The sequence below is a fragment of the Penaeus japonicus genome, unplaced genomic scaffold (genome assembly GCF_977035675.1).
Source record: "Penaeus japonicus unplaced genomic scaffold, GWHDUDI00000001_assembly GWHDUDI00000009, whole genome shotgun sequence".
Taxonomy (NCBI): domain Eukaryota; kingdom Metazoa; phylum Arthropoda; class Malacostraca; order Decapoda; family Penaeidae; genus Penaeus; species Penaeus japonicus.
Window position 1 is genome coordinate 31,175,668 of NW_028234411.1, and position 12,500 is coordinate 31,188,167.

At 35.7% G+C, this 12,500-nt stretch overlaps 1 protein-coding gene across 1 annotated transcript in view; it reads right to left on the reverse strand.

Annotated features, from left to right (window-relative positions):
- Positions 1 to 11,933: 11,933 nt before the first annotated feature.
- LOC122245279 (uncharacterized) overlaps positions 11,934 to 12,500 on the reverse strand; it is a 12,793-nt gene continuing 12,226 nt past the window's right edge. The window contains exon 3 of the mRNA XM_086539437.1: positions 11,934 to 12,051. The gene's annotated coding sequence lies outside the window, so the exon portion shown is untranslated. The remainder of the gene's footprint in view (positions 12,052 to 12,500) is intronic.

Here is a 12,500-nt window from a genome sequence, read left to right on the forward strand (position 1 = left end):
TAATATTATTATCATATATAATTAATATATATAATATATATATAACTATATTGGAATATATATACTATATATAATATATATATAATATAATAATATAAATAGTAATATATAAATATATATAATATAATACTATTATATACATAATCATATATATCAATATATAATACAATTATATAATTAATATAATAACTACCAATATATCATATAATATATATATATTATATACGCAAATATAGTTCAGTTTAATATATATTATACAGATGTATATAATATATCCATATATATATAATATTTTGAATATTTATCCCTATAGTCAATATACGCATAATATATAATATATATATATATATACTATATATATATATATAAAAAACGCTATAAATCGCTATATTATACCCATATATAGGCATATATCATTGGATATAGTATATATGTCACCACTATATATGCGCATATGATTATATATGTATATGACTATATAAAGAGGCTATAATATAATATATAACTCAACTATAGTATATATATATATATATAATATATATTCCTAATATATATATTATATATATTATTTTCATATATATGTATGTCATATATATATGTATATGATATATATATGTACTAACAACATTACATCTGCAATATATATATATACTTAAGTATTATTTCCATATACTATAGAGATAGATCATCATATTAAATATACGCAATATTTATATATATAAAAAATATATATATATATATATATATATATATATATATATATATTTGTGTATGGGTTACCCAAAACCCATCATCTTTTCCCGAGGCTCTGTGGCACACCCTCTTGCCTCCTGGCTGGCTCAGTCCCTCACTCCTCTTCTGGGCACCTTCTCTCCCGCTCATCTTCGCCACTTACAGGACTTCATCGCCCGTGTTCGCGGGGTCACGCCCTCGACCATGTTGAGTCTGGACGTCGAATCCCTATTCTCGAACGTCCCGCTCGACGATGTCCTTGCCTTCCTGCAGAGGAATCTTCTTCCTGAGGACCCCCGCCTTCCTCTGCCTACTGACGTCTTTCTCCAGCTGATCCGTCTGTGTGTGGATTCCAACTCCTTCTCTTTCGAAAGACGTTTCTACTCTCAGACCTCCGGTGTTGCTATGGGCTCTCCCCTTTCTCCTGTCTTGGCCAACCTGTTCATGGAGTACTTCGAGGCTGAGCTTCTTCCTTCCATCTCCCTTCGTCCTGCAATATGGCTGAGATACGTCGACGACGTCTTTGCCCTCTGGCCCCATGATCCTGCTCTCCTCCCGGATTTCCTGTATAAGCTGAATTCTCTTTCTCCTTCCATTCGTTTCAAGGTGGAATGGGAGGCTGATGACCAGCTCCCCTTCTTGGACACCTTAATTCACCGCTCAGGTGACTTTCTCTTTTTCAGTGTATAGAAAACCCATGTACAGCGGGATGTATATACACTTCTCCGTGCTCTCCGCATATGTGACCCGCAGCACCTGGACGGAGAGATCAATTTTCTACGTCGATCCTTCGGCAAGCTGGGGTACCCTCGTTTCGTCCTTAACGCCGCGCTCTCCAACGCCCGCCGCACCTACTTCCAGGACCCTCCCCCCAGAGAGACTTCTCACCTGCCTGTCCCCAGCCTTCCTTACACCGGGGAAATCGACTCTCTTCGTCGCTCGCCGGACCCTCTCAACGTCATGTTTACAGAAGCTGCCGGTTAATTTACTATCAAAAGGGTATACAAGAAAGTTGTTGAACAACTTGAAAGTTTAAAACCTGAGCATAGTTTTTAACTTTGTTTCTGTCAACTTTCTTGATATCTTTAATCTCTCTATTAGCCTATTGCCAGACAAAGAAAAAGATACTCTATCCCTTGACTTGTGGTTTTATTTACGGTCCAAGAAATTGGTGTTTGCCTAGTGTTTTTTTATGTCACCTGTTAAAATGCTGTAGCATTTATAAAGACACTTTCAGTTTTATGAAAAGAAAAATTTCTGTTTTTGCCAACAATGTCTATGTACAACAAGACACGGAAACTGCATATCCTTCTGGTCATACTAGTGTAGTCACTAATGCTCGTCAGAATTTAACAGATGAAATTATTGCAATAACCTAGCCTGACAAAGGTAAAGGCGTATGATTACTCTGACAAATTATTTGCTTTGATTTCGTCCTCGTCAATATTTCAGGTATTGAATGTTAACCTAGCCACCCATCTCAAACTTAAGGATATATTAAACAGAATTTTGCGTCCGTTAAAGACGGTCCTCGACGAGACCAAATATAACTCTTTTTTTCCAGGATTCCTGTCGGGTCTCCCCAAAGTTCATAAGAACACCTCTACAAATAAATACACCTCTGAGACCTATCATTTCATCCATCGGCTCTTTCAGCTACATCCTGGATTAATTTCTTTTACGGATTATTCATCCCTTAATAAATAATAAATACACTACTTCCACCACTTACTTTCATTAATGAAGTTAAACCTTTGAGAGTTGATGACACCACTGCAATGGCAAGCTCTGACGCTGAATCATTATTTACAAATGTTCCCCTTGCATAAACCATCAAAATCATAACTTACTATACGTCAGGTGAATCGTTGTCAAAGTTCGGCTTAAATAAGGAAAACTTTAATTCTCTTCTGAATATTACCACTAAAAATTCTGTTTTTACCCCTGAAGCCCGTTTACACTCAAGTAGATGGCGTAGCTATGGGTTCTCCTTTTGGCCTCAGCTGCGCAAATGCCTTCCTATGTCACCACCAGGGGCGACGCCAGAAAATTTTCTTGAAGGGGAGACGTCAGATTTCGAGCTGCCGAGTAGATTTTCACGTTTAATAAAACAACAATCTTTCATATATTCTGAAGATAGTGACAGACTATAAAGAAAGTTATTAGGGATTCCGCTTTACTTACGAAACAAACAAACAAAATAACGACAAGAACTAATGGTATGCATAAATCGACACTTTCTCTACTAATTACAAATTAAAAACACCTTTACAACTGCGTTCATCAAAGATTCTAGACGATCCTGAAGCGTGGTGCTGCGGCAGGATTGCACCATTTGAACAGCCCTACCGAGTCTGCCGAGTAAGCAGCTTAGATCTCAGATCTGCCGAGTAAACCGGCGAAAAACGGTATTTGGGGATTGTGACATCCCCCTCACACTCCCCACCCGCTCGTGGCCCATTTTCTACAAAAAGGTACATTGATAACACTTTCCTCATGCTTAAACAACATTTACACATCGAGCAATTTCTACCCTAGCGTAATGACCAACATTTTAACAGTAAATTTACCTTGAAATGGAGAAGGAAAACCAAGGAAAACGGAAGTCTGTACACAACAATTTATGGAAAACCTACCGTCACTGGTTTAGGCTTAAATACTTTAAGTCAGTCTCCTCAGAAATACAAGATTAATACTATTTCTACTCCTATCAATAAAGCATTTAACATCTGGCCCACGTAGAGCCTATTTGATATGGAAATGGATTATCTGACCAACTACTTCAAAATTAATAGATTCTCTGAAAATATAATCTTCAAAACATTGAAGTTATTCTTAAACAGTAAATTTTGTCATTCTGTTAAAATTTCTTCTGTTCCCAAGGAAGTGAAGTAAATAAGGCTCCTTTATCATGGACACTTCTTTATTGGAAAACAATTACGTGAGAGGTTGAAACATTCTTTCTCTCAAATAAAGTTTTATAAAGTATTCACAAATAACTACACAATTGGCACTTTTTAAGGAAGAGAGATTCAATCCCTTCAGAATTATGTTCAAATATAGTATACTTGTACAGCTTACCCTGCTATATTGGATCAATTTCACGTAGATTCAAACACAGTATTCTTTTGAATCCATCTCATTAATGCGTAAGAACAAGATTAGAACAAGAAGCCCTACCGCTCTCGCACCAAACCGTCGTTCTCACTGCATAAATTCGACGCCCAACATCACACAATATCCGGAAAACCACCCTTACACTCACAAAGGATTTCAAAAATTCTGGTTTCACTTTCAAACCTCCCGCGCAGAATCCCTGTAGCTTTCCGTCAAGATGAGAAACTCGAGTCTTCCGCTTAAACAACATATACTCAAGAAAAAGATGCTCTATCACTTGGTTTGGAGCTTTGTTTACGATCCAAGAAATTGGGGTTTGTCAATAACGTCAGCTAAAGACTTACCTAGAGGGAACCGCAATCCTATGGTGAACAAAATAACCAAAGCTGTGCAGACCATTTTTATTTTTCAAGCGTTTTGAAGACGCCATCAGTGCTACAAAAAGGACGACCAAAAGCAAGCTATTAAAGCTGGGTAACATGGTTCAAGAGGATTCAATATAAAGGTAACACGTATATGAAAATGAAGTAAAAGTAACGTAAATATATGAAAACTAAATAATACCAAAACAACCTAAAGACACACTTTAATATGTAAAGGACGTAGTAGAGACCACAGGATTATATAGTAAACAAAGCCTGCCACTAACCAGATGTGTATTAGAGCATCCTTTTTTGTCTTTGTCAATAGTCATTAATTGTAGAAAAGAAATGAGAGCATTACTTACTTCGTTTTTATTTATCAAATCTTTTTTTGTTGAAGATCAGAATGTTATGCCAGCGTTTTAAAAGTTTTAGGTTGTGAGTGGTTTTAGCAAGACTGTATGGCTTGTAGAACTTATGTTATGGTATGGTGTGTGTGTTGTGATTACTGTATATATATACTATGGTCTGATATATATGATAGATTATGAGTAATATAATACTATATATCGATTTATAATATATATATATATTTCACTAACTACACATATGGTCTGTGTGTGTGTGTGTGTATGTGTGTAGGGTTAAGGAAGACCACTTTCTCTGCGACGTATTTATTGAGCCACAATGACCAAAATTGAATCGAAAAAAAATGTATAAGTACGTCGTTGCCCCATTTTACATTTGGGTGAGGCTGGAAAGGTAGCCTCTTATCTCGTATTTTGTATTGCTTTTTTTTATCCTAGCGTATTCATGATCTAAATAAAACTAACTAAAATAATGCCCTTCAGTATCCAACAAGACTATCAACAGGAAGGTTAATCACTAAGTAATTTATATGGAATCAAGAAATATCCACGACGCAACTTACAGTAACCATAGGATCTCAACTTTTCAAACTGCAACTTTGAATACTTTAGTGCGACATATTAAGAGCCACATTTTAAAAATAAAATGTTATGAAATGCGTTTCCTCTATTCCATAACTAGACCATGATGTACAAAACTTTAAAAGTTTCGAATCTGAAGCTTCGATACGTGCAACATGGTAAATTCATTTAGAAAAAATGTCATTTGATATAATAATTGTCTACAGCAATAAAGTCTATGAATTAGATTAAAGAAAACACCCTTTTCATAATACGGATTGCGTTGGGCCACTCAGAGAGAGACTTCGAAAGGCTATGTTTCCGGAGTAGAATATATTTGTTTTATCATATTCTCAATTGTCGTCCTATTCCTACTGAGCAGGAATAGGACGAAAAGAGAATTTAGCAGGCATAGGCAAAACATGTTGATAATCTCCGCCAGTCTCTGGGTTGCGTTGCGCAAGATTAAGACAAATAGGAGAAAACTGGTCAATGAAACCATCTGCTATTTCTCCAGGATTTTGTAGTCTCGTAGTGGATAGTAGAAGTAGATGTGCCTTTGTTAGTCTGACCCATTACATCTTTTATCTATTTCCTTTTTTGCGAATAACCTTCTGTATCGTTAATTATCTTCAAAATATCAATTATGCGCACGTCTATTCGCAGACATAAGAATATTTCTATACTGCCCGAATCGTGCACCTTATGTCATTGGCCGCTTAGCACAGTTTCTGTAACCGATTTCATTATTTTATTGTTTTTTGTATCGTAATATTCTGTTCAGGTGTACTCCTAAATTTTTCACTGAAATGTTTGGTTTGATAGGGTGGCCTTCAAATTCTATGGTTATGTCGATGGGGATTTCGGCAATGTTCTGTCGACTACCTATGAATATGCACCGAGTTTTATGGGGGATTTAATTTAAGACCATTACTTACTTTAAATATATTTTACCTTGTGTAAGAGTGTTTTGGGTATTTCATATTATTGTATTTAAGTTATTTACTGAGTTACTATACAGAAACTGTGAATCATCGGCGTACTGCACTAGAAGGCAGTTATGAGCAATGGTTGATAAGTCATTTATGAAAATAGATCCTTGTGGAACGCCAAAACATATTGGTTGTTTCGATGATATGCTTTCATTATTTTTTTTACAGATTGAGTTCTAGTATTTAGATAGCTGCTAAACCAAAAAAAAAAAAAAAAAAAAAAAAATCTATGAGATCTTAGTTTGTTAAAGGAGAATTTTGTGATTTACACTGTCTAAAGCTTTGGAAAGATCACATGATGTGAGTAAATTTACCTGATTTTGGTCTATGTTATCATAAATTTTATCAGTTATCTGTAATAACGCTGTTTCAGAGGATAACCTATTTCTAAAGCCATGTTGTGTTTTAGACAAAACGTTATTGGCCTCCAGGAAACTCGTTAGTTGATTTGCTACAATCTTCTCAGAGAACTTTAGATAGTACAGGGAGTATTGTAATATGGCGGTAATTAATCACATCGTCTATATCTCCCGATTTGAAAAACGGTGTTACTATTCCATGTTTCCAAAGCGACCAGGGAAGTGTTGATTATGACCGCCAGATAATGTGCGGTTGCTGGTAGACTATTCTTATTAAAGCGCAAAGCAATACCGTCTGCTCCTACATCATTTGCTTCGCGAAGGTGTTTTATTACTAGGATAATAGTCTCCACATCAACTGGTTGTGGTCTGAAAATATTAGATGTAGGCATAGCTTGATCTATATTTTGTTGTAATGTAGACGCATTTGTTTGTCCATAAGTTAGTTTTCCCATTTTTGAAAAGAAGTTAAAATGCTCTGTGTTTTGTGTAGAATTTGTACGATTATCAGTATGGTGTTTGTTGTTAGGTACTATTGATTTAATAATTTTCTGTTTTATCCGAATTGTTTTTATATTCTATTAATCTATTTCTGAAATAATTTGTTTTTGCACTTTGTATTAACTGTTTAACATTTTTCTTTTTTACTTTATAATCTGCCTTAAGGGCGGCGTCATTTCTGTTTTGAGACTATCTAAAATCTATGGAGCTGGGGGACGTCGGACATGAGGTGCCAACACGTCAATACCGCTTTTAATCACTTCCGTAAAGATAGTTACCTGCTTGTCTACATTGATAAGGTATTTAAGGGCGTCGTCTCTTTAGATCTGATGAGTTCGATGAATGATTGAAGGTTATAATGCTTAAAGTCATCAACACACAGCAATACGAACAATAACAGTAAAGATAGTGACAATAGCAATTATAGCAATGGTTAAAGTGATAAACTCATTACGGACGAGTGTCTACATACATGAGGCTGGAGAACTGGCTTGACGACAGGTGTCGTGACGTTGGGGGATTTTGATAATTGCAATCACAATTACTGTAACTGCCGTAATATAAAGCAAATGGATTTCACCTAAATTCCAAAATCTAGATGGCAACAATTTCTTCTAGCACCAGCAGGAGGTAGAGCCTTGAATGGCACTCTAGCAAATACTATCTTTAGAGAGCGATGGCACACAGCAGGATGCCGACCTCTTGCTCTAAAGTACTGCTGATGAAGGATGCAGAACGAGGAGAGGAAGGTGACCCAAACCATGCCCAGTGAGTACAATGTGCCCCGCCAGCAGGGCTGCCTTCTGCAGTGGCACTCATAGTCATAAGCACGGGTTTCCTTCCTCTTCCCTGCCTCTTCATGTTATCTTCATTGTGGATGATTATGTTTTTCGTATTCGTTCACGACAATACACGAATACGAAAAAATGAAGTTGTTTTTGTCCTCCCAGAAAACAAGAATATTTCTATCACACTGAGAATAAAGAAAAAAAAAGGACCCTAAATATAGACCCTATATTACAATTCTAGTCAGCTGCAGCATCGATAGGGCCTGTCATATGACATATATAAGTCTCTCCATGAAATAAAACAGACAAAAAGGCCAAACACGAAAGTGGCTCTAGTTTTACAGTGACTGAAAGAGAGTAGGAAAAGTCAAGGCATGTTGCGTGAAGCTGCCTCGCTCTGAAATAAAACCCGTCCTGGAGACCGGACAAGCAAATCTACCCCCCGCGAGCGATGGGTAAAAACAATTGTGATAACTACAACAATGCTAATGTTAATAGAAATAATGATAGGGATGAATATAATGACAATAATAAAGCTGACAAAACAACATTAGTATAGACTGATGATGATGATGATGAAAGTCATCATACCAATTAAGGTTTTTGTTATGATGATTAAGATGATAACAACAATAATGATCAGTGACAAAAAATCACAGAAAACAGTAATAATAACTAAATCATCCTAATCAGTGCTGTAAGAAGACCAAGACATAGTTGACCGATTAGTTACAGCCGCATACTGTTACAGGGTCGTGACGTCATCAAATCTTCGTTTTCTCTGAAGACTGGAAAGACTGTCAAACTCTAAGGCCGAAATAAGCCATTTCAGGTTTGGGCGAAGCATTTCTAAATACGTTATCTTTGACAATGTAAAGGGAAGACCTAGGATTTGTTTGTCATCATTAAAAAAAAAAAAAAAAAAAAAAACTAAGATTAGAAGATAAATTGAACTATTGAATTTATATAGGCAATACATACCTGTCTTAAAATATGAAATATCTAAAAAGTTAATTAGTAAACATTATAAACATAATCATATCAAACGATGTAGATACAATTTGTATACATACCTAAAACACCAGAGATTCACGATGTTCCAAAGGCTCGAAGTGCGAGGCCGGGAGCTTGGGGTCTAGACGGAAAATGATCCCTCTTAGTTTTTTTGTTTTTTTTTTCTCTTTTTTTTTTTTCTCTTTTTTTTAGACGAAGCATTTCCCAAGTATTTCGAAGCAATTAGTGTCGCTGTACATATTGTTCATTTACGCAGTTAAAACTTTGCCCTCCAAGGCCTTCATGTCGAGTTGTAGACGCAGTGGTCTTTCTTGTTGAAATAGCATGGGTAAATTTATGGTATTTTGTACTATTTTCTTTTTCCTTCTCTCCTTCTTGCACTATGGGAAAGAGGAGTAAAGATTTCTCACCAGATCATCAAAGTGCCTTGGAGGGTTTCAACAGCTTCCGAAACACAGACACATAAAGGGGCAAGAATCCTTTAAAATGACGATATCATCAGCTGGACATTGATATGGTCGAATGGAATATTGACTTTTGTTTGGCTCTGGATCAGTCAGCATTACTGTAGACATCAATAAGGCGAGCATTCCAGTGTCCATTGTTTTAGTTCCTCGGGCAAAATAACGAACAATTGCTGTGCAGGATTTCGTGGTGCTAATTACACTCATCACTACTGAAATTTCGTGTCCACGGGGTTTCCTGACCAATCCCCCTTAAACGACTTGACCTTGGGCTTTGGTAATCACCGCACACTCTCCCCTCCCGAAGGCCATAGCCGAACGCTTAAGAAGAATACAGCAGTTACAGTTGCACAGTCGCAAAAGGCAACCAAAGAGAGAGCACGTTCAGATATTTATCAAAAAGTAAATGGACACACACAAAAACCACATCACAATGTACTACATAACAAGTAAACAAGTTTACAGCGGCATCTGTTTACGCACTACAGTAATTCATAAAAACATTATTGTTAGCCTCGAATCACTGAGAATGGATTCATTCTGAAATAGAAAACTATACCTTTTTGTGGCTAATTATTAGAAAAGTTTCGTTACAATTGCATAAAGCTGATATGGTGCCAAGTCGATCTCGGTACTTGTTTAATAAAAAATCGTTGATTAAAAAAAAAAAAAAAAAAGGAAAATCAAAATCACATACTCTATTATGAGGGGGTTACACAAATTCGGACCTGATGTGTGAGAGTAAATCTTAGCTCAACTCTTGAAAAGTCTTACCTGCTATTAAAACTACAAAAAAATATACCGATCATCAAACGACTAAGTAATAATCATGAATGGGAAATCCAGATACATTTCCCGTGAATACTCTATGAATATCTTCACGCGAATGCGAGTAAACGCCATGTTGTGGCCGCATTACTCTAATACACAACATATGATCAGGCAATATTGGATAACAACCGATTGCTGAAGTACGATGAGATAAAGGTTCAGCAATGTAAATAATACGAAATTGCGACCACATGGTTCGCTATCCGCCTGTATCGCCTCATTAAATACACGTTGCCAAAATACCTTAAGATAAGATTAAGGAAATAGCATAAACGACCTTACTCAGTACCCCATCTCTCCTTTCTCATAAAGTTTCTGCGCCTTGGAACTCTTCCAAGAGGACATTATTGCTTACTGTTTACGTTTTAGATAAGAGTTTATCTATGGCACCACTGGTATTAGGAATAATACTAATCATAATGATGATTGTTCTGAATATACTGATGGAACATGATAATCATGAAGATGATATTAATGATAGTTATTGTGATAATGTAGATCAATATGATGCCGATTACTTTTATCGTCGTTATCATTATGATAAAATATTAATAGCATGACAAGTGATAGTTGTCACAAGTATGATTACACACCTATTGATAATAGCTAATGTGATAATGAAGATGACAATCACACACACACACACACACACACACACACACACACACACACACACATATATATATATATATATATATAATATATATATATAATATATATATATATATATATATGTATAGATATGTATGTTATGTATATACATACATAATATATAGATATATATATATATATATATATATATATATATATATGTATGTATGTATATACATACATACATATATATACATATATATATATATATATATATATATATATATATATGTATATATATATATACAGTGGGCTGGACACATATATCTGAGACAGGACAACATGTGGACAAAGAAAACAACAGAGTGGGTAATACACGACACCAAAAGACCCAGGGCAAGACCAATGACTAGATGGCGGTGGAATGAAATAGCAAAATCGCAGGATAAACTGGAATCAGAGGACACAAGACCGAATGACCCTGGAAAAGATTGAGAGAGGCCTACGTCCTGCAGTGGATTGATACAGGCGATTCAAATGATGATGATGATGATGATGATGATATAAAAGGTTGTATGTATGTATATACATTTTTTTTTTACAAAACATACAATACATATACGATTAGCTAGTATGATATATATATATATATTTATAAAGAACGAAAGAGAGAGAGAGAGAGAGAAGGAGAGAAAGAAAGAGAGAGAGAGAGAGAGAGATAGACAGACAGAAAGAGAGAGAGAGAGGGAGAGAGAGAAAAATGGAAAGAGGGAGATCAAACAGACAGACATTCAAAAATCGAATCAAGTCTGTAAACACGTACATGAATATCACCATGTGTCTTTTTACTCCTCACTATATGGCTGTGTCTGACGGATGTTTTGCATTTCGCTAATCTGTAACGTTTTTAGACGCGATAAGAGAATATCTTTTTTGTATGTTTTATCATGATTCTCTATAGCATTTCGTATGTGTGTATGCGTGTGTTCCCGTATATGTGTGCTTGCATGTATACATGAAAGTGGGAACGAGTGTGAGTGTGAGTGTGCCTGCTTGCCTATGTGTCCCCCACTAGTGTATCTTCTTTCTCTTTTCTTTCTCTCTCCTTCTTCTCCTAATTCTCCCCTCCTCCTCCTCCTCCTCCTTCTCCCTTCCTCCTTCTCCTTCTCCCCTCCTCCTCCTCCTCCCTTCTTTTCACAAAAGGGCGATGGATATTCTTAATTAAACAACGAGGGAAAATGAAAAGCGATGAGATAACACTGAAATGTTTATGCTCTTCATTACACAGTACTCCTGGTGGGTCCTGGTCCGTTGGCTGTTCCCTTCGACGTGGCAGATGCGCAAGGAGACAAGTGCCAGTCGCCGGTCCTTCTGCGGTGCGAAAAATGGAAAACAGTTTTATTGTGTGACATTTACTATGTCGTATAAGATTAAACGTGTCATGAGTGTTCTCTGCAAATACAGACGGGAGGGGGAGGGTTCACACTCCCCCAATGCACTTTCTGTCGACAAATGTGGCAAATCATTTGCAGACTTTGTCGGCAAATTAAAGGCTTAGACCACCCACAGTAAAGATGATATATATCATATATATAAGTATAAATGTATTCACAATATATGTTCATATTTACTTGTATATGCATAAATATATAAATATGTATGTGCATATGTATCTGTCTATCTATCTATTTATATATCTGTCTTTATTTATGAATATATTTATATAATATATAATATATATAATTATATATATAATATATATTATATATATATATATAATATGTAAATATAGATCAGTTTATATATAATTTATATATATA